General features: G+C 44.4%; 2 long non-coding RNA genes across 9 annotated transcripts in view; both read left to right on the forward strand.

The window, feature by feature from the left end:
- Nucleotides 1-8,478, forward strand: part of LOC123622327 — a 28,864-nt gene extending 20,386 nt beyond the window's left edge. For 3 of the 8 annotated variants that reach the window (XR_006729466.1, XR_006729470.1, XR_006729469.1), the window contains 2 exons: nt 4,625-5,861; nt 6,109-6,914. This is a non-coding gene — a long non-coding RNA (uncharacterized LOC123622327). Of the gene's footprint in view, nt 1-4,624; nt 5,862-6,108; nt 6,915-7,541; nt 7,705-8,430 lie in introns of those variants that run through there. The other 5 variants (XR_006729473.1, XR_006729471.1, XR_006729472.1 and 2 more) reach the window with 5 other exon arrangements.
- Nucleotides 8,479-11,300: 2,822 nt separating this feature from the next.
- LOC123622661 lies at nt 11,301-21,036 on the forward strand. The gene is made up of 3 exons (XR_006729573.1): nt 11,301-11,377; nt 11,775-11,848; nt 21,015-21,036. It is a non-coding gene; the product is annotated as an uncharacterized LOC123622661 (long non-coding RNA).
- Nucleotides 21,037-21,895: the final 859 nt, after the last annotated feature.

Raw genomic sequence — 21,895 nt, forward strand, 5'->3', positions numbered from 1 at the left:
CCAGCTGCCTCTCTATTTTGGGATAAAGCACCAGGAGCACCAACGAACCCTACAGGGCCCCAGAAGCCTCTGGGGCAGGGCTCCCTGGGTGAGAGGGACTCCCTTTAATGAAGGCAATTGAGAAACAATCCTCTTTATTTGCTTGTAACAGGGGCTCAGAAAAGCCAATTATCTTCCTGTGAACCAGTTAACTATTCAATTTTCTCCATTTGGGTAATTAATTATCAGAGACAAATGCAGGATCCAGCTAATTTTAGAAACAAGCAGCTGTAGGGTCATCTAGGGAACAAGCTCAGTTGAGAAAAGAGTTAGAACAGACGCCAGGTTCTGCCACGGCTTAGAGGGAGAGGAGAGTGCTGAGGGACCTTGGGCTGGCTGGAGTGGAGGACAGGGACAAGAGCGCTTATAGCAGGCTGGCTGGGATTCCCTCCGCACCAGAGAGAAGCATAGTCAATGTCCTGCACACAGGATGCCACTGCTAGTACCATCTTACGGTAGAGAGGGGGGCACCTCAACTATCAGCTTCTTTAACTGACTCCTTTCTCCCCTTGAGGGGCCAGATGGGATCCGTTGGCCCCTCAGTCCTCACAGTCTCACTTGGAGCCAGTTCATAAAGGTGTTAGGCCACAGAGAGAGAAATCTGGGGTCCTATCTCTAGCTATCAATACATGTTAACATTGCTGACATCATCAAGAGCCAGGCATATCTCATACCAAGGAGATCAGATACTATCAGTTCTCCATCCTATAGATAAGAAAACTGAAGCTCAGAGAGGAGATGAAACTTGTTCAAGATCTCATGGTTTGGATATGGCAGAATCTGGGGTTTGAGCTTAACTCCTGAACCTGTGATCTCACTGCCGTCTAAAGTGACATGCTATATATACAATTTTCTGAGCAGTGCCACAGTGAAGATATTGGGCTATTGGGGGTAGCAAGGATTGGAGGAAAATTTGGTTCACCAAAACAAAGTCAAATGGTCAAGGAAGGATATTCAAACTCTCAGCAAGCTCGTCAGGGGGCAGGGGAATGTTCCTTCCATCTGCAAATGCAGAGAGTGTAGAGTTCTTGTCATTATTTATTCTGATGTCCTTTAAGGGCATCAAGAAAGATCAGGGCATACCTGGCCATAGACTCTGCCTCCTGGGCCAGTTCCTGGGAGTGAGCATTGGGGTGCAGATGAAGATGATGACAGTTTCACTGGGCACTCAGTATATGCCAAGAAGTGATAATCACTTTAGCGTGATTTAACTCATTTTATCCTTACCACAATCCAGGAGATCCCCATTCCCATTGTATAGATAGGTAAACTGAAACACAAAATGTAATCCCTTACTTTTGGGTGAGGAAGCTGAATTCAAATCTAGGCATTTTGACTCCACAACCTGCATCCAAGTCAACTGGGCCCTAGCAGAGGGTCAGAGAGAGAGAGCCGGTGAGGAGGCTATCCCAAACCATGGACAGCTCCCTCATGGCCCTGTGGTTGCGTAGCTTGCTTCCTGAGGCTGGCTAATTGCACCTTCTGAGCACCACCGATGTCCACCCATTGTGAAGAGGTCTGCTTCCTTGCAGAAGGGAATTTTCCTTGCACTGACTCTTAGGGACCAGATGTCCTGGCTAGATTCAGGTCCCTGGGAAGCCCTGTGGAGTTGGGTCCTGAGCCAGGCACGTCCCTACTCAGGGTTCTGAAGATCCATCCTCTGAGATGCAAGGGTTTTCTCTAGGGTGGGCCAGGCAGAGAACCGCTACCTACTATCTGTTCTCACCAGCCCCGCTCTTCCCATATCTGCCACTCTTCTCCTTTCCTATGAGAAATCCCATCCCCTCTGCCTCAACTTCCTCATCTGTACCCCTACCATCCCTGCAAAAGCCCAGGGCCAAAATGGCATCCCAAAATTAAGTCTTCCTCATTTTTCCAGCCCTGAAGGGAGTTTCCAAGTTCAAAGCCAGGTTCCTTGGCCCAAGCTGCCGGCCCAGAGCCCCAGCAGGTGCAGCATGGTTGCTAAGCAACATCTCCAGATCTCTGTGTGTTCCTGTCACATGATTATTGTTGCTAAGGAAACAAGTCCTCTGGCATCCCAGGACACAGCAAGGCCTAGGCAGTGGTGTGTTACCTGAGGCCTAACAAAAACCCTGCTGTCCCATGTTCCTGACAAGTTGTGATTCCCTAAACTGCTATAGGGGACTATCAGGCTGATCCTTGCCTTTTATCCAGGTACTCTTAGAAGGGAACATCTAAACTGGAGTCTTGGTCATTTGATGGGCACTCATGGGATCTAGTTTTTCAGGTGGTCAGTTGTAAGAGCAGCTTTAGAGGGATATATCAATAGGCGAGGGTTCAGAAGACAATCGTATATCCCCAGATCCCCCATTCTCTATCCTAGACTCCACTGTAAATGGAAAAAGTTTGGATTGGAGGGTGGGAAAGCTGAGGAGAAGCTGAGGACAGGAGGGCTGTTCCAGGGTCCCAGGACTACAGCAGCAAGAGAGCTGGACAGGGATCCCCCCAATAAGACCACCTCTCCACACTCACAGCTCAAACTCTAATGAAGGGTGGATGCCACGTGAGGGAATGCTGCAGTCTCCTCAGAGGGCTTGCCTCCCTGGATCTTGCAATTCACACTTCCTGGGGCTCCCTATCCTAGAAATAAGGTGGAAATGAGGAAATCCCTCTGAAGGAAAAAAAAGAGGGACATGAACAATAGGAGAGGAAATATAAGAGAATTTGAGCACCAACGAGAAAGGCACAACAATTGGATAACAGGAATTCCAAAAACAAAGAACAGAGAGAATTGACAGAAGGAAATTACCAAAGAAATAGATAGAAAAGAATTGAACTATCCCAGAAAAGAAAGGCATGAGTTTCCAGATTCAAAGACTCCAAAGAGTGGCCAAGAAAAACATTAGAAATGTTTCCACCCCGAGTCACACCTTTCAGAAATATTAGATCACTGATGGCAAAGAGAAGATCCTAAAAGCTTCTAGAGAATAACAGCAATTTTCATAGAAAAATGTCCAAAATCATAATGGCATCAGACTTCTAAAGTGGCAGATCGAAGACCATGGAGCAACATCTTCTAAATATCACAGAAGAATGACTTCATCGGTTCTATCACAGCTGTTTTCAATTTCCAAGGACTCTCTTTTAACTGGCTGATCCCCCTTTCATGACATCCTGTCCCTTTTTTCATGCGTGCAGTGTCTCATGCTATCTTCTCCCTACACGGTCTCGAATGCCTCAAAATTGCACCTGTTAGTGTGGGTCTCTATCTTTCATATTAAAGGCTTTTCTCAAATATTTGGGGATGTTTAGTGGTTTGGGGGTACTATGATGTTAGGGTTAGGGTCAAGTTTAGGTTTTTAGGTTACCTGGTCGTACTTAAGACTAAAGCACTAAAAAGCTGATCAAAAGCTCTTTGCACTTGGCGTGGGTATGTGGTCCGAGGGCTTCACTGTAAGATATTCTCCTGGATCCATGTATGAGGTCCTTCTTCCTGGGTTGGTCAGATTTTCCAGAGAGAAGGGTCACCCACTTTACCGCCCAGCGGGTGTAATCCTGGCTACCAGCCTTCCAGCAGTTGTGAGAAAAGAAAAGGGTAAGAGCCTCACATTCATTACACAAACTTACACCTAATTTCCCTCTTATCAGCAGGGAGGATCCATCCCTCAACTGTACCTGGTACCAGCCCACCCACCCCATCCAGAAACCCTTTTTTACCTCCTCCAGAAAATAAATCTGCAATCTTCTGCTGGGGTTGAGAAAAGCATCTGGGAGTCTGGATCTTAGACTTTGAGCCAATCTTCCTGTTTTAACTCTATCCAGTGCTACAAATTCCCAGAACCTTTGGGAGCCTCTGCCATGAAATCAGGTTGCTGTTTCTTGGCTTTTCTCACTGTCGTCCATTTAGGATTCAGCCTCCTGGGCCTGCTAAGTCACCAACCATTCATTCATCTGCTTTCCAGCTTCTAAAATTGTATTGTTGCTTGGAGATACTGTCTCTTCCCCTACCCTCTTTATTTTTGTAAATTTAAACCTTTTGAAAATTCCAGCACTATTATTTTAGTAGGGTTTTAGGAGAAAGGGCTAGCAATCAATTGCACTTGTTCAATCTGCCATCTTGAACCATCCAAGGTCTTTATGTTGAATAATGACCAGAGTACTAAAACATCTGGGTCCAGACTGCCCCTGGGTTCAAATGCTGGCTCTAGCATGAACTAGCTGTTTAACCATGGGTAAGTTACAGAAACTCTATGCCTTAAACCGTATGCCAACACCTGTGGCAAGGCCAGTGGGTCTGGGGAAAACAAGATGAACATTCCAGGTTAGCTTCCACTCTTTCCAGCTCCAAACTGGTATGACCAGTTTTCCCACTCTGGTCTGTACCATGTAAATACAATATGCACCCTAAGTAAATTATCAAGCAAGTAGATGTTCTAGTTGTGCAAATATAGCTGGTAACAATGTAAATAGAGTATTTAAATGAACTAGAGGCCAGCAAGGCGGTTGTTTTCAAATAGGGTTGAATCTCTTCTGTTTAAGTATAATGGCCATTATTTCCCAAATGAATGACCCACACATTTATTTCTGAGCATCAAATTCATGTCGTCTGTTACTTGTTTTGCAGGGCAAATGACACCATCTGGACAGTGGAAACAGCACATGCTTGGGGAAGTCCCTGCCCCACCCCCACTCCTACCCCCACCCTGAGTAGCTTAGGCAAAGTCTCCTCCCCCTCTAAATGAGCTTCCCTTTCTTCTGGTCTGCTTGGCTTTCATCTTTCTCCCTTTGCTCTCTTTGTCCTGCTGAGCAGGCTGTAAACCTGCAGGTTCTGTGTTCTTGCAGTTCAGCTTTAAAACAAAAAAACAAAAACAAAAACAAAACTCTGTTGCAATTTGTTAACTTTCCCTCCTGGAAGGCAGAAGCCATCAATTTTTGTGAAAGTAGCTGCTGCAAGGAGTCAGCCTTGTGATTGCAGAAGGAAAAGATCGAAGAGGGAAAGAAAGAGAAAGAGATCAAGGGAGGAGGGCAAGCACATGGGAGGGGGAGAGAGAGAGAGAGAGAGAGAGAAGCCGGCCGGCCCCCCCAGGTTGAACCAGTTACACAGTCTTTAAGAAACAGGGCTTTTTTAACATGAATGCAAGTACCAGCTGAGGTATTTCCACTGCACATTCACTACCAAGCCAAAGATGACTAGACATTTTTAAAGTGATGGCAACTGTATCCTAGAAGATGTAGCTATTCAGCTGTAATGTCTCCATACCCTACCACTCCCTCTGTTTGGAATCCTCGTGCTCCAGTAACCTGTATTTCGATGGCTCTGGCCCCTGGCTTTAAACTCAAAACTCCTGCTTCCAGGCAAGAGCCTCACACCGGCTCATTCAGGGCCCAGGAGTGTTTACCTGGATTTACAAGCCTAGGAGATTATCCTGAAAGGTTTGCAAGTATATTCTTCTTTGGTTCCAGCCACCTTCCACCGGGTACAGCTACGTCTACTCAGTTATGCTCTCTACTTCCAGACACTGCCCCCGATGCTGAGATGCCCCGGGGTAGCAAGGTGTCCTGCCAGGAGAACCGACTGAGGACCCACAGCTGTACTGCTTGAGGACATGGCTTTACAAGGTGTCTAGTGTAGCAACTCTTCCAGTTTTCCCATTTATAGCATGTTTTTGTTTTTCAGAATTCCAAGTTCAATTCTCCCCTCCCCTCTTTAATTCTCTGCTCCCTTCCCCCTGCCACCTTAGGATTCGGACATGTGCCTGTTGGACACAAATCTGGGTGGAAACCACTCTCTGAACTAGAGTCGCTCAAGATGAGAGCCTCATTTAACTAGGTCATTCCGTTCTCTGGTTCCTTTGTTTAGGGTGAGTTTTCTCCCAGGAAGCCCTTCATACCCTCATGTAAACTGATGTCTGGTTGGCAAGCTCAACAGCTCCATAGCGTAATACCCAGACATGTCTATACCCCATGCATGGGCATGGCTTAGACCAAGCTGGTATCCCTGATACCTTCTTGATCCCAGTAAAACTTTTGTGATCCCTTTCATGTTTTTGTTGCTTTTACCCAATAATTCCAGATTAGAATGTGAAAATATGATTTTATATTGACTAGGGCCCTTAGGTGCTGCTTCTTGAGGGTGGCTTCCTGGGACAGTGACATCCCATGCTAAATAACTCTTTGCTAAAGAGCTCTACGTGGAGACAAATGCCATCCTCTAACATGCCCTAGGAACAAAGTAAGTAGGCCTTATCCCTTCCCTGCTCTTGGCCTCCTGTCTGGAAATCTGTCCCCACCACATCTCATTTACCCAGAATTGAGTGGTTTGGGGGTTACTGCAGTTCCCTGGTGGCAGACAACAGTCTTTGACACAAAGGAGGAAGCAAGTTGATATGAATTATCTGGGCCCCAACCAGTGTCTTCACCTACAGCCACTTCATCCTAAGATTGGCCAACATTTTGGTTCTTGGCTAGTTTCTTGGCTGGAGAGGGAGATTCTCCTGCTTGTTTTGGAGCTACTTCTTCATGCCTTACTCCTGATTCTTACTGTGGGCCCAGGGTGCAAATAACCCAGCTTTCTAACCTACTCTTTCTTTTGAGGGACAGCTTCTCTGCCTGCATTGCACATGGCCTGGGGGTCCTGCTCTCCCCTGGGCAATAGTGAGCACTTAATTCATGCTGAGCCAGTTGGACCCTCTCCCTCCTTGGCTTTTGAATCTTGAGTTGAATGATCCAAGGATGAAAGTGATTATAGTAGAGATACTCTGTCCAAGCTTCCCTTAGGGACTGCTAATTCTTGCTTCCTGGATCCCGGAGCTGACCTTTTTCCTGGTCTTTCCCAAAGCTAACCTATTCTACTTTCTTTACAATTCTGTAACTTTTCCTGTAGTCTTCCAATAAATCCCTTTTTGCTTACGTTAGCCCAGTGTGTATCTGTTGCTGGCCGCCAAAGAGTCCTACCTGATTACATAGGGATGGCCCTCTCTTTGTTGCTGTCTGCCACCTGGGTATCCTTTCCCTGGACCTGTTAATTCCAGAGCCCAGGAAGCTCAGGCTCGTCCCCCTGCCACATCCCCACAACTTGCAGGCAAACTTCAGCTTCTGATTCCTTATAGCTTCTTTCAGAAAGTGGCCATCCTCAGTTTGAAAAACACAAATGTTCTATCCATGATCTCTCTCCATTGACACAGCATTTATCAGACAGGGTCCAACCAGGAAAACAGAACCATTCAAAGTATTTAAAAGAGAGGGTATTTAATGCAGAGAATGGTTATACAAATGACAAAAGAGCTGATAAGCCAAACAGAGGATGGTAAAGCAACTCAGAGCTTAGCAATGGCAGGAAGCCACTACCAGCCCTAGGAGAGCGGGACAAAAAGAAGGTAGTGTCCTGGGGTTCTGGGTTAGGGTCACTGGGAGAATCTGGGACCATGGCAAACATATCTGATGAGAGCTGGGAGTCAAGGAGACGATGCAGACACTGCTGAAAATGCCACCCATGCAAAGAGAGGGGGAGAAACACCTGGGTTCTCTTTTTCTCCTGCGAGCCCGTCTCTTGCCAGTGCCTCCCATGCTCAAGCCAGCTGCGTCCCAGCTGACAGAGGAGCCTGAGAAAGGAGCCTGCGAGGCCAACCTCACCCTGACACAGAGCAAAGCAGGAGAACAACAAGAATCGGATCTAAGAGCAGACAGACTTTGGACAGCACATGCTTCATCATTTAAATTACATTTGTTAGAGTGTTATTTAATTTTTAGAATGAAATAAATTTAGCATTTAAATAAATAGAATGTAATATGTATATATCAAGTTTTGAAATGTACGCACTTTTTAAATTCCTTATTAAATCAGGTATTATCACACAAAATACAACAGGAAAGTCTTCTCTACTAGAAAAACCTTTGTATCTTGACCATGCTCTGGACGTAATCAACAAACCTGTTCCTCCCTTCACTGTGTTGATGACACTTTCTTGGACTCATAAATTTGTAGGGAGGAGGATGCAGTGACCCCCAAACAGCGGTTTCACTGGCAGAAGCAGTGCCCAGTGTCCCCAAACCTCCAGGCCCTGGAGTCGTGAGAGAATAAACAGGGCAGTTACCATTTGGTGACTTAGGAACACAAATCACTGAGTTCCTCCCCACCCCGCCTGTCTTCCCTGCTGTAATTTCCCTGCTGCTGATGACTGGAAGACAGGCTGGCCTCACATCAGAGCCCAGAGAAGTGGGAGTGGCACAATGACAACAGCACTAGGACAAAACAGGATTCCTTCTCTTATCTAAGGCGTTAGAATGTACGTAAATAAACATTTCTTGTTAGGCGATTTGTTTTAGTTTAGTTTTGCTACTTTAACTATACAAGCAAGGCGAGCATGATTTGAGCACTCCATTTTATCAGCTTGTGCTGTCTTAAATCGAGGCTCCCGCATTCTGTTCTAGCTTATGTAATTCTGAGAAAGCGGTTCTCGTGCAGCCGGCAGGCTGAGTCCCCATAAAAGCAGAGCTGGCCGTCCTCCCTGCAGTTGTAATGAAGTGGTGAGTCTAGGAATGGGAGAGGGAGGGGAGGATGGGAGGACGGGCACAGAGTAGGCCCTTGATAATGCTTATTGCATAAACGTTTAATGGCAGAGTCAAGGGCAGAGGCTGGGTCAGAGTCCCAGCATGCTGGGCTCAGTTGTCCCCACTGGCACAGACCCTGGCACCGCTCTCCAGAGGGGCGGCCAAATAGCCACCTGTGGTCCATCTGGGTTTGGATGTGCTTCCCCAGGAGCCTCTCTTGTAATGAACTTTTCTCCAAAGGGTGGCAACAGCTGAAGTCTTCACCTGGATGTCCCATCAACACCTAAAACTTAACGCGCTGGCACATGAATTTGTTAATCTCTACTCCGACCTACCCATCCAGTCTTTCATATCTCAGATAATGGTACCTCCACCATTCCGTTGTCTGTGTTAGAACCCAGGATCTCATCCTTGAAACCACGCTCCCCACTATCAGCATCATTACGCCCCTGCCAGCATCTACTTTGTTCTATCTCCCAGACATCCCACAAGTCTGGCCACTTCTCTCCATCCCCACAACTCAGGTCACCTGTCATTTGACATTTGTACTACATGGTGGCCGCCTAACTGATTATTCTGGATACGTTTTCCACTTGGCGGTTGTTTGTTCGTTCATTTCACTCTTATTTACTGGGCACGTATAGTATGTTAGATGCGGGAGATACAGTGATAAGAAAAACAAAGTCCTCGTCCTAATGGAACTAATATTCTTACAGAAGCCAGTTATCTTTCCTAAAGCACAAATATTGTCTAGTGTATCCCCGGACTAAAGTATGTCTGTGACATCCCACTGCCCTCCGCATAAAATCCAAACTCCCTAATAGACCTTCCTCCCTCGTTCATGTCACTCCACTATCTCCTTTGCTTACTTTCCTTGCAATACAGAATCAATTTCAGTTACTCAAATGCACCAAGGCTTTGCATATCCTAGAACATTCTAAACCACACCCCTTGCTTAACAGCTACTCACCCCTTGGTTCTCAACTCGGAGTTCTCTTGGCCAGCGTTGCCAACGATGATGAGTTGAGTCATGTTGGGGATAATGGAATTTGGAGGACGCCCAGGACTCCTGAGGCCTGAAACCTGTCCTGCCACAGCCCATACAGCCCATTCCTTCTCCCCGAGTCTTTGAAAGAAATATGTTCCCAGAGACCAAGGCCAGGCAAATGCACACTTTCTTTCTCTGGCCTCTGGTTGTGCTGGGCTGAATAATGTGGGGGATTTCTTTGACGTAGGTTGGAGGGAGCCCAGACGGATCTCAGAAGAGGATGTTTGCCATTTTTGGCTACTAAGCATCTGAGCACCCATTCCACTCGGAGGGAACCAGAACCCCGCACATCACAGGCATGTGTTCAGTGACAGCAGCACTGGCAGAAATAACCTAACTGGGCTGCTCCGGCAGTAGCACCTTAACAGGCTTTTCTGGGGTCAGTTTTCCAGCCTTCCTATCAGTTCTGTGAGCTACTCGATATTCTTCCAGTGAATTCCTTTAGGATCACTGGATATGGTCTCTATTGTTGTGAACTGGGAACCCTGAGTAATATGATACAATATCCTTTCTGCTCCCCCCGTCCCCATCGCAGGACCCATCCCGATCTCCCCTCCAACGGTGCAGAACAGCAAGCCCAGGGAATGATGGGTGCCCTCAGCAGACCTGGACTTATCCACCTACCGCAGGCTTTTCTCCATGGGTTGGCAACACCATGGCCCCGGTCACTTCCCTTCTCAGCCACAGGGGAGGAAGACAGAGAGTATTTCAAAAAAGATCCAATCTTAAAAGAGGAAGAGTCACTCTCACGCTGTGGCTCCGTTAGAATCCTGGCCCTTGGCCCGCCGTACTGTCATGTCTGCTGTCTAGGGAGAGAGGAGCTGGGCCTCTCCCTAGAATCTGGCAGTTGTGGATGAACAGGATGTGTCTGTTGTTTTTCCAGGCATCCTGTGATTCCCTGCGAGATGGAATCACTCAGGGGTCCCCACGTTTGTGCCTTCACCCTGCTCAGAAGGTAGCACTTCTCTGTCTCTGCTTCTATCTCAGGGCTTCTCCCTCTGGCGATTGCATTGGCTCCTCTCACCCCTACAGCCATTTGCTCCTGCTGAGGCATGGCTTTCTCGCCAAGCCCCTCCTGTGAACCCCACTGCTCCTTCTAACTGATGACTCGCTGCCTGGCGGCCCCTGCTTGCTGCCTTCTCTGTGTCTCTCTCAACTTTGAGGACAGTCTGCTGCTTAAGTTTATCTCTTAGATCCAAACTGCCCGAAAGAGGACATGATTGGATCTGTTGATCGCCACTCGTACAGAGAGGCTTGCACAGGGCCTGTGGACTCAGCCACTTTGCTCAGAAAGGCTAAAGATGTGGCCAACACACAGAGCAAATGGATTGCACTTGCACTCCACCCTGGCATTTCAGACTCCCTCTGTACAAACCTAAGCATGTCATCTCCACTCACAGGTCTGTTCTTTTCCTATGTTCCTTAATTTAGGGGATGTTTTGCTGTTCTGCTGTAGATATCTTGTCTTTAGAACAAAGCCCCCTCTTGTAACCTACCTCTCCAGCCTCCTCTCCTGCCACTGCCACTGTTCTGCAATTATCTGAACTTCTCAGTACATAATTTAAGAAATGAAACCAGCTCTCCTAATCCTCTGGCCACTGTATTCTCCTTTCAACCACACACCACACAAGGGGGCTTTGCTTGTACATCTCTGTCTCTACTTCTATTTTCTTTCCTCTACAAGACCACAACCTGGAAAGCTTTAACATCCTCATCCTGCGAGTCCACAAACCCTCTGGGGTAGAAATGGTGTCTCAGTGATCTTTGGAGCTGGGCAAGGTGAGTATCAGTGAGCACCTAAAGATTAATTCAGCCACAACCCTCAAACATCCTTCCTAGAGCGTAGGACACACAGTTTCTCATTAGTCCTCCATGCCCTGGTCCAGTAATTCACCACTGGGACATGTACAAAAATGAGAGTCCGGGAGACAGCCTGGCAGGGACCCACCATCCTGCCCCTGTGACAGACACTGCTCAGGTGTGAATGGGTCTGCAGAATCAGGTCCTGGAAACACTTCTCTCCAAAGAGTGCAGTAGCTGAGAGGACACAGTAGTGACTTAGGTGGTCCTTTGCCTGACTTCTCAGGGGCTGTCAGCTGCCTGGCTGCTCCAAGTGCCTCTCTGTGGAATGAGCTGATTTCCTCTTGCTCTGTTGATTTCTCTTATGATGCTGCAGGATGCCTGGCCCAGCAGTGACTCAGCTTATTTGCCTGCTGACATGCCTGAAGTGCTGTAGGAGGGGCCAGAATGGTAAGGAGTCAAGTTGGAACCAAGGTTTGAGTCTTACAGTCACAAGCAGGCCTGGCCTCATGCCCATAAAGATCGTGGACTGAGCCAGGAGGGTTAGGACCTGGGCCTGGACTGACCTCAGGAATAGGACAGGGGCTGTGGGAACTCTGCCAGCTCAGAAAGGGTTTAAGGGGTTGAAGGGTTCTCACTGAAGCCCAGGCTTTAAGACTATCCTACCAGGCCAGAATTTGTGGTGGGGAGACCAGCTGGCAGGTGATACAAATCAAGAGGTATATCAGGGCCGCATATAGCAACAGTGAGATAGGAACCAATCTTTGTTTCTTTTTTGAAACAGAGTCTTGCTCTGTTGCCCCGGGTAGAGTGCAGTGGTGTCATCATAGCTCATTGCAACCTCAGACTCCTGGGTTCAAGTGATCCTCCTGCCTCAGCCTCCCAAGTAGCTGGGCCTACAGACATGCACCACCATGCCTGGCTAAATTTTCTATTTTTAGTAGAAATGGGGGTCTCGCTCTTGCTCAGGCTGGTCTCAAACTCCTGACGTCAAGTGGTTCTCCCACCTCAGCCTCTCAGAGTGCTAGGATTACAGGCGTGAGCCACCGCGCCTAGCCATGAGATGGGACTTGAAGGAGGTAAAACTATGTACGAGGTGGAAAAGAGAAGCCTGTGTTCGGGCTGGGAGGTATGCTACAGTAAAGTCTGTCTGGGCACTGATATGTTGAGTGTCAGCATCTGCAAGTGCTGTAGATGCTGACAAGAGGCAGAGGGAAGGGGCCGTATTCCTGGATATAATTTTAGTGATCCTACTTGGTGGCAAATATGGATTGTCACCCCACAGCATCTGACCCAGTCAAAGTACAACTCCTCCTCTTAAGGAAGGTAGATGGGTTGCTTCTGTTTAGTATAAGTTCTTTTTTTGTTGTGTTTTTTTGAGACAGGGTCTTGCTCTGTTGCCCAGGCTAGAGTGTAGCGGCATCACCATAGCTCACTGCAACTGCACACTCCTGGGCTGAAATGATCCTCCTGCCTCAGCTTCCCAAATAGCTGGGACTACAGGTGGGCACCATTTCTTCTATTTTGTGTAGAGACGGTGTCTCACTATGTTGCTTAGGCTGATCTCAAACTCCTGGCCTGAAGTGATTCTCCCCACTTCATGGTCCCCCAAAGAACTAGGATTACAGGAGTAAGCCACCACACCAGGCCAAGGTTCTGTTTGTTTGTTTTTTTAAGTGTAGAAGGCTGACTTGGCCTGGCCTCAGAGGCAAGGGAAACTGAAACAAAAAAGTAAGGAGGAATTGCAACTGAGTGGGCACTCAGATGTTCAGGACTCAACCCCAAACACACAGGGTTCTGGAACAAAGGCAGTATGACTAACTCTAGCCTACGCGTTGCTTCAAATGTAGCCACTACCCAGTTGGTGTTGGTTCAGGAAGGAGCTGGGGTTAACACTGCAGCTGGGTCCCCGGATGTGGTAGTAGGGTAGGGATTAGGTGTTCAGGAGAGCTGTTAGCCTTCTGGGAGGGCATCTGCATGACCAAGAGGAAAGAGCACAGCTTTAGGTTCAGACTTCAAATACAACCTACTAGCTGTTTATCCTTGAGCAAGTTATTCAGTCTCTTGGAGCCACTGGGCCCTCAGCTGTAAAACGGGAATCACAGTACCTGCTTCCCAGGACTGTTGTGAGGATACATGACATAATCCACATGAAAGAATCTGATACACATTGGATGTTCAGTTAAAGGGAATTCTCTTCTGCTTCTCCTACATGATCCTGTCTCAAGAACTCCAGGGAAGGGGGTGGGGGTGACTTTATTCAACATGCATAAAGGGTTAATACCCGAATATTAAATCAATAAGAGAAAGAATATAAAAATAGGCAAAAGATAGAATAAAAGAATATATTTTAATAGCTATTAATCATATATTAAATACAAATATAATATCATGCATCTACAAATGTACAGCCATATATATATGCCACTTCATTAACAAAAAGGTGAATTATAACAATAATAAAACATTTCCACTTATCAGCTTGAGAGAGTTTATAAAGCATTTAATCATAAGTGAGGTGTGCCTCTTTGCACAATTTATAAACCATTCATCTTCTTTTTCTGTGAACTATCTATTCATATCTTTTGTCCATTTTTCTGACAGTGCTGGTCTTCTTCTTATGGGTATATAAGAGATCTTTATGCTTTGATTTTAACCTTTTAATTGACATGAGTGTTACAAATATTTTTCCAGTTTGTCATTTGTTTTTTTTACTTTGTTTATGGTATTTTGGTTGTACAGAAGTGTTTTTTTATGAGGTCAAAATCATCAACCAATGTTTTCCTTTTTGGCTTGGCAAAGAAGATAAAGTTTCACAGTACACAGTACGGGCAAGGCAATCCCGAATATGAGATTGCTGGCTTGAGCTAGTTAGACTGAACCTACTTTACATTTAGATCTTCTAAGTCTCTTACGGCCCTGACTCTAAGTTGTGTATTATGCAGTCTTCATTTAAAAATTTGGCTTCCCATATAGGTATGAGCCTAGGGAGAAAATGCACTAATCACACTGACCTGAGTGTTCTCGTACTTTCAAAAGCTGTATTTCTCAATGAAAATTAATTGACTATGATCTGGTTTATACATTGGTCTAATACATTTGGTTAGTATGAGTCTGCCCTGGAGATGAATCTCTTCTCAGTGCTGACAAAATCAGATTTCTAAGCTGTAAGTCTGAGAGTCAGACTCTGGGCTGTGTTCATTAAACCAAAATTTTCTGAGAAATGTCAATATTACCACCTTCTCTCGGAAATATTCCCCAACATTTCCACAGGTATCCAAGTACCTTTCTCAATAATACATAGTGAAGGTGAATGTGCCAGTAACTACATAACTAGTAATAATTCATAATCAAACCTACCCTCTAATTATTCACTTTCTAGGTACTCAAGACTGTTCTTGGCACTTTAATGGACTATTTAATAGCCACAACATTTCTATGATATAAACAATATTGGTTTCTAATTTTGGTAGAAATTGGGGCCCAGAGAGATGGAATAACTTGATCAAAGTTACAAAGTCAAGTAAGTGGTGCTGCTAATATTGGAACCTTGGACTGTCTGCTTTTCTCTGTGTCTGCATTTGTATTATAATAGTTGATTATGACCCTGTCTTGAAATCTCCCTTCAGTTTAGGGAGCTTCACTGTTATCTAATTATTCCACTAATATTCCAATAATAAGTTGATAACCGCTTTCCCACTAACTTCTCCATCTCTTTCTGAATTTTCAAATCTCCTTCACATGAGACTGCATTATACAAAACTTAGGTCCCTGTGCATTAAATTATAACACACAGGACCTCCTGCCAAATCCCTCTTCCCAGAAAATGTGAGCCTTCATTCTTCTACTAGCTTCGTGGCTGCTGTGTCATATTTAAAATATAAACGATATCCTGTGTGTTGTCTTCTAGCCAGAAGCATTAACTATAGGCTGTCACATTCCATATAAGGTCTTAAACCTTAAGGAAAGTGTCTATCCCTTACCATTTTCCAAAGCATTGATTTAGCTCTTTATTTTCTGAATGTGAATATAGAACTTTATTTGCCAGGTTCAAATGCTTTGTTAATGCTCAAATAACTAAAACTGACCAGTCTATAATTGAATTGAGTTATTTAGAGGATATAAAAATACTGTGCAATTTCATTTTATGTGGTGCTATTTTTATGAGGACTAGAAAACATTCTGTAGACAGAAAAGTAAAAAATAGAAAAGGAGATTGCATTGTGCTGCAGGAAGAAACAAGAGAGAGAAACCTGGGAAGAAAGAAGGGGAATTAATAATTGATTATCACTTTCTGTTGCCAGCCACCATACTAGATGCTTCATATATATCATCTTGTTAATCCCCACAACCAACCTGGGACATAGATTTATTGCATCCACTTCATGGATTAGAAAACTAAGGGTCAGAAAGATTAAGTAACTTGCTCAAGAGTTCGTGCAAAGTTGGGATGTGAGTGCAGTTCTCTCAGATCCTTAGTGTGCTGGGTACAGAAAAGAAGAACAGATCACAAAACTCAAACTGAAGTCTAGCAGAATAACTGAAAAGATCAAAGTGAAACTAAGTGGAGATGAGAAAAAAGAAGGATGATCAGAGTGACAGAAGAGGATGTGGAGCTGTGAGTAAGAGGTATGGCTTCTGAATTTGCCAGCCTGGGGCAGGGCAGGGGCAGGTGGCTGGAGCTGGCACTGTTGGAGGTCAGGGTGGGAGATGGCTGGAGTGCTTCATCAAGTCAGAGAGATGCTGGCTCAAGGATAGCTGAATGAGGAGGATCTCCATGAAGGCAGATGGTTAACTTGGCCCAGAGACAGGGTATCTGGCCCTCTCTGGGAGCAGAGGGAAGTCTGGGCAGAGGGAGGCCTGAACTCACTGGTTGACTCTTCCCTTTTGGAGGAGACTCGCCCTGTAGGTCTTCCATCAGTAAAGCCAGACTTAGGAGCCATGGTATCAATAATGCCCTAGTAATCCATTAAGATCTTTCCTGATGATTTAAATGGGAATGCCACAGAAGGGTTTCCATTCATTCAAAAAAGTGCTCACTGGGTACTCTCTACGTGCCAGGCATGATTGAAGTGATGGGGATAAAATGATATGCAAAAGTACTTTGATCCTTGTCCTTGTGGAACTCCTAGTGGAGTAGACTGATACTAATCACGTGATCAGACAAATATAAAATTGAAATTTTAATAAGTGCTCCAAAGGAAAGTTACACAATACTATAAGAGCATATTTAGTAAGGCATCCTTAAGAAAGCAATGCTTGTGCTGTGGTGCAGGGAATGAGTAGAAGTTAATTACTTAAAGGAAGGGTATTATATTCCAGGTAGAGAAACCATCAAGTGCAAAGGTCCCATGTTTTAAATGGTTCATCCTGGAGGATGGAGGCTTAGTCCAGGATCAGGGCTTTGCATACATTTTACAGTCTACCTGGATGTCTCCTTTCCTAACTGGAAATTTCCCTAATGTCTAATAAATCCATATTTCAGTTGAAGATAATGCTTCTGTCTTTAAGCATGAGATACTTTTCATTTATTCATGCATAGATACACACATATGTAAGTACCTATCTATCCAATCAGATCTCTAACCAAGCATCTATTTATCTAGTCATTGATTACTCATCCATATATCTATTTAATCATCCATTAATTATACCAATCATCAACCCATGTGTCTGTCTACCTATCCAGTAGACAACCATCCATCTATCCATATGTCTATACCTCTACCCACATTTTATAACTCTATGTGCTTATATACCCATTTATCCATCATCTAAACACCTATTCATTCATTTACCCATGTATCCATCTATTCATTTATCCATCCATGTATCCATTTATTCATTTATTCTTTCCTCCAGCCAACCAACCATTTATTCATTTATCCATTCACTCATCCTATCCATCCATGTCCCATGTATCCATATATTTATCCATTTATCATCCATCCATTTAGTCATCCAAGTGTTCATCTATCTTCTACCCATTTATTTACCCATCAATATATTCATCCATTTCTATTGCCATTGTGGCAATTTACCACAAACTTAGTGGCTTAAGACAACACAGATTTATTATCTTACAGTTCTAGAAGCCAGAAGCCCAAAATGTGTCTGAAGGGGCTAAAATCAAGGTGTTGATAGAGCTACAGTCCTTCTGGGAGCCATGGGGAGATTCTGTTTTCTTGACTTTTTCAGCTTGAGCCTGCCTGCATTCCTCGTCTCATGGCCCCTTCTTCCATCAAAGGCATCAGCATAGCATCTTCAAATCTCTCTCTGACTCTGTCCCTTCTACTTTTTTTTTTTTTTTTTTTGAGACAGAGTGTCACTTTGTTGCCCGGGCTAGAGTGAGTGCCGTGGCATCAGCCTAGCTCATAGCAACCTCAAACTCCTGGGCTTAAGCTATCCTACTGCCTCAGCCTCTCGAGTAGCTGGGACTACAGGCATGCGCCACCATGCCCGGCTAATTTTTTCTATACATATTTTAGTTGTCCATATAATTTCTTTCTATTTTTAGTAGAGATAGGGTCTCGCTCTTGCTCAGGCTGGTCTCGAACTCTTGCCCTTGAGCAATCCACCTGCCTCGGCCTCCCAGAGTGCTAGGATTACAGGCGTGAGCCACCGCACCCGGCCCTGTCCCTTCTACTTTCCTCTTGTATTTATAAGGACCTTTGGTACTATGTTGGCCCCACCCTGATAATCCAGGATCACCTCCCTATCTCAAGGTAAATTGACTAGCTTAATTCTTCCTTGCCATATAATCTAACATATTAAAAGTTTTTGGGGGGTCAAAACATATGCATATTAAGACTTCTTGGGGGCACCATTATTCTGCCTACCAAATATCTATCCATTTATGCTTTCATCCATCCATTCATTCAATAATACATCTTTGTCTATAACCACCAATCTATCAGTTTAATCATATATTTGCTCATCTATGTATGTATGTATGTATCTACCCATCCATCCATCCATCCATCCATTTATTTTTCCATTCATCCAACTAATAATTCACTTGCCCACCATTCATTCATCAGTAATATCAGCCACACAGCTGATAATGATTTCATTATATTCATGTATCCATTCAACCACCAATTCATCCACTGTTCATCCACCAGTCATTTATGCATCAATTTGTCCATCTATCCAACCTTCCATCTAATCATTTATGAGCTACTTTTATCTGCCTTGCCTATTAGTTAACTAAACAGTGCCCTTCTAAGACACCCTCCACTACACACACATACTCCACAATTTTGACCTACTTACCAAAACAGGTCATTGTATCTGAATCTTTGTTACTTGTTCTCAACCACCTACTTTTCTAATCCTAGCTCCTGGCTGCTAACCCTGACTCAGTTTTGCTTCTGGTACTTTGTACTGGCTGTATGCCAATGGATCTTTCTAGAACCTTACTTCCTTTATGGAGCCCTGCCAGTATTGACTTTGTCTGAGTTGACACTGATCTGCTCTTCTGGTTATGCCCAGAAGACAGGAGGGCAACAAGTAACTCTGCAAGATGTATGAGTGTGCTTATAGGGAAGTACTGGGTTAGAGCTGTTTGTCTCAGTGTTTTTTCTGCTACACACCCTCCCCCTTCATGGAGAGGTTTGGATGAAACCCATACTCCTCACAATCTATGTTGGGTTTTTTTCCCAGAGAAGTAAGACAAATAGTACTGTAAAATATTTGTGATGTGATTGCCATAAAAGCATTTTGAAAATACTTGAATAATGAAAAAAGCCATTTAAAGATCTCAAAAATTGCCTTTATATAAGAAAAATACTAAATAGATATGGCTAACTTTATTTTTAAGAACAAGTTTTGTTTTCCCCCCTGAACTTTCCCCCACAGGTACTATTAATAAAGTGAGACAGCATATACTACTGAAGCAAAAGCATGAACAGTGGCAGTAACTATAAAATCACCACTCACAAACATGACCATAATTTACAGTTGTCAGAACTGCTAATGGTCACAGGCTGAGACCTATATAAGGTGGACTAAGGACCATGTGAAATTCCTAGCACTCAGCTACAATGCCACCCCCTGCCCTGTTGCTCAGGAGAGCACATCAGGAGTGCAAAGAATAGGAATGACATTATTATAAGACTAACTGCTCCCATTTACTTTTTTTTAAGAAAGGTAAATCACTCAGACTGTGGTGCTTTACATAGGATTAGCAACAAATTACTGGCCATATACCTCATGACTGATCATGTCAAGACATGACCACTTAGAATCGTGGAGAAATGACAGCTAGATTTCTATACAGTTTTAAGGTCAAGAATCCAGCACGGGCACAAGTTCAAACTGGAGTGAAATTGTCTGGGCAAGTCGGTGTAGCCTAGCTCCTCTCCTGCAGATATCGTTCATTCGTTGGGTGAGCAGAAGTGTTGAGACTTATCCATGGAGTTCAACACTGGCCCATGGGGTTATAGTCTACACTACTTGAAAACCTTTCAAGGAAAATATCATGGGAAATACGCTGCTATCAGAGCCTTGGCCAAAGTAGTATTTCAGAAATGAACGAAGAAGGGCAATTCCCTGTGACCAATCAGCAGTCTGGTCTGGGAAGATGTCACTCCTCAGCATTTGGAAGATTCTAAGGCCCTGAGTTAAAAGATTTTGAAGGCACTGACATTTTAACAGTGTAAGGTCACTGGTTTATAAATATGGGCCCTGGCAGGTACTAAGACATGTGGAAATTATAAAGTGTTTATACTTCGATGTCTCATATAAAAAATGCTACACTTGAAATCATCAACAATAATTCTTAGGTTATACCAAAACCCTTTCATATGCTGCATCTCATTTGATCCTTAAAACAATCCTGATAAATTGCCTAGACAGGGCTTACACCCATTTTACAGACTAAATGACTACAGCTAGAAAGTCAAGGTCCCAGAGATGGCAATTAGAATTCATATTACAAGCCATTGCTAATTGATTGATAATGTCTGATAGAAACACTGAATTGATAAACATTCTGAGGTTAAATCCAGGATTAGCAAGAAAGAAGGTGGTGTATCTGGCAGAATTTCTCCACGGATGTAAGGAAGAGGAACAGGAGTAGGTGTGATGCACATTTTTCATGAAACACTTTTCCAGGGTTTGCCTTCATTCAACCAACATGCGCTGAGCACTGCAAGGTACTTGTTAGGTGCTAAGAATACTGAAGACAAAGAAAAAAAAAAGATACACTTTTTTATCTCTAGGAGCTCACAGTCCAGTTATTTTCATCATCTCATTCTGTCCCCAATAAAAAATCTTGCTATCTCTTCATCAAAAATTCATTTCCAGTCCCATAATCCTAGCACTTTGGGAGGCCAAGGCAGGAGGATTGCTTGAGCCCAGGAGTCTGAGACCAGCCTGGGCAATGGGGAGACCTCATCTCTACCAAAAAAATTAGCTGGGTGTGGTAGCACGAGCCTGTAGTCCCAGCTACTCAGGAAGCTGAGGTAACAGGATCACTTGAGCCCAGGAGTTGGAGGCTACAGTGAGCTATGATGACGCCACTGCACTCTAGCCCTGGCAACAGAGTGAGACTCTGTCTCAAAAAAAAAAAAAAAAGAACAGAAAAGAAAAATTAATTTCCTTTTCTTCCTAGGCACACAGGTAGACTACATTATTCAGCTTCCCTTGTGGTTTGATGTGGCCACGTAACTGAGTTCCAGCCAATGATGTGAGCAGAAGTGAAGTGTCATTCTAGGCCAGTGCTTTTAAGAAGAGAGTGTGTCCTTACCACAATCTCTCTTTCTGCTAGCTGGATACAGATGGTGACAAAAAACCCTGGGGGATGATGTAGTCATTGGATAGAAGGAAACTGAACCCCTGAATCACCAGGTAGAGGACTATGACTTGTCTACTAAGAATGCTTTCCTTGAAATGCTATGTGAACAAGAAATAAACTTTTTGTTAAAGCCATTATTCTTGTTACAGCAGCTAGTGATTGTTACTATCTAATACTGCCAAATCTTGCTCTTAAGGGACCCGGCCTCTTTCAGCCTCCTCTCAACATGGCTTTCATCTACCACAGCTGGCATTTAATCTATATTTTCAGGTTAGTTTAGATGGGCACTCTCAACCCTAGCCCAGGAATTCTGTCTTTGGGGGGGGGAGCACTAAAGGCATGTTGAAGATCCCTCCTTTATTCCATGCCTATGAGGGAATGGTAGTCATGTTTCTTTTTGGCTAGAATGATATCTTTCATTGTTGCTGTCAGACTCCATAATTGGTGCTGTAATGACTACCCAGAGACCATCCAGTGTTGTCATGGGCTCTGGAATCACACAGCCCATACTTAGCCACAGCTGGGTCCCCTACCTCAGTAGGTCTCAAACTTTAGCATGCATCTAAGCACAGACTGCTAGTCCCACCTCCAAACTTTCTGAGACAGTTGGTTTGGGCTAGAGCCCAAGAATTTGGATTTTTTTTTCTTTTAGAGACAGGCTCTTGCTCTGTTGCCCAGGCTAGAGTGCAGCGGTATCA

This window comes from Lemur catta, chromosome 17 (genome assembly GCF_020740605.2).
Source record: "Lemur catta isolate mLemCat1 chromosome 17, mLemCat1.pri, whole genome shotgun sequence".
In the NCBI taxonomy this organism is placed as follows: domain Eukaryota; kingdom Metazoa; phylum Chordata; class Mammalia; order Primates; family Lemuridae; genus Lemur; species Lemur catta.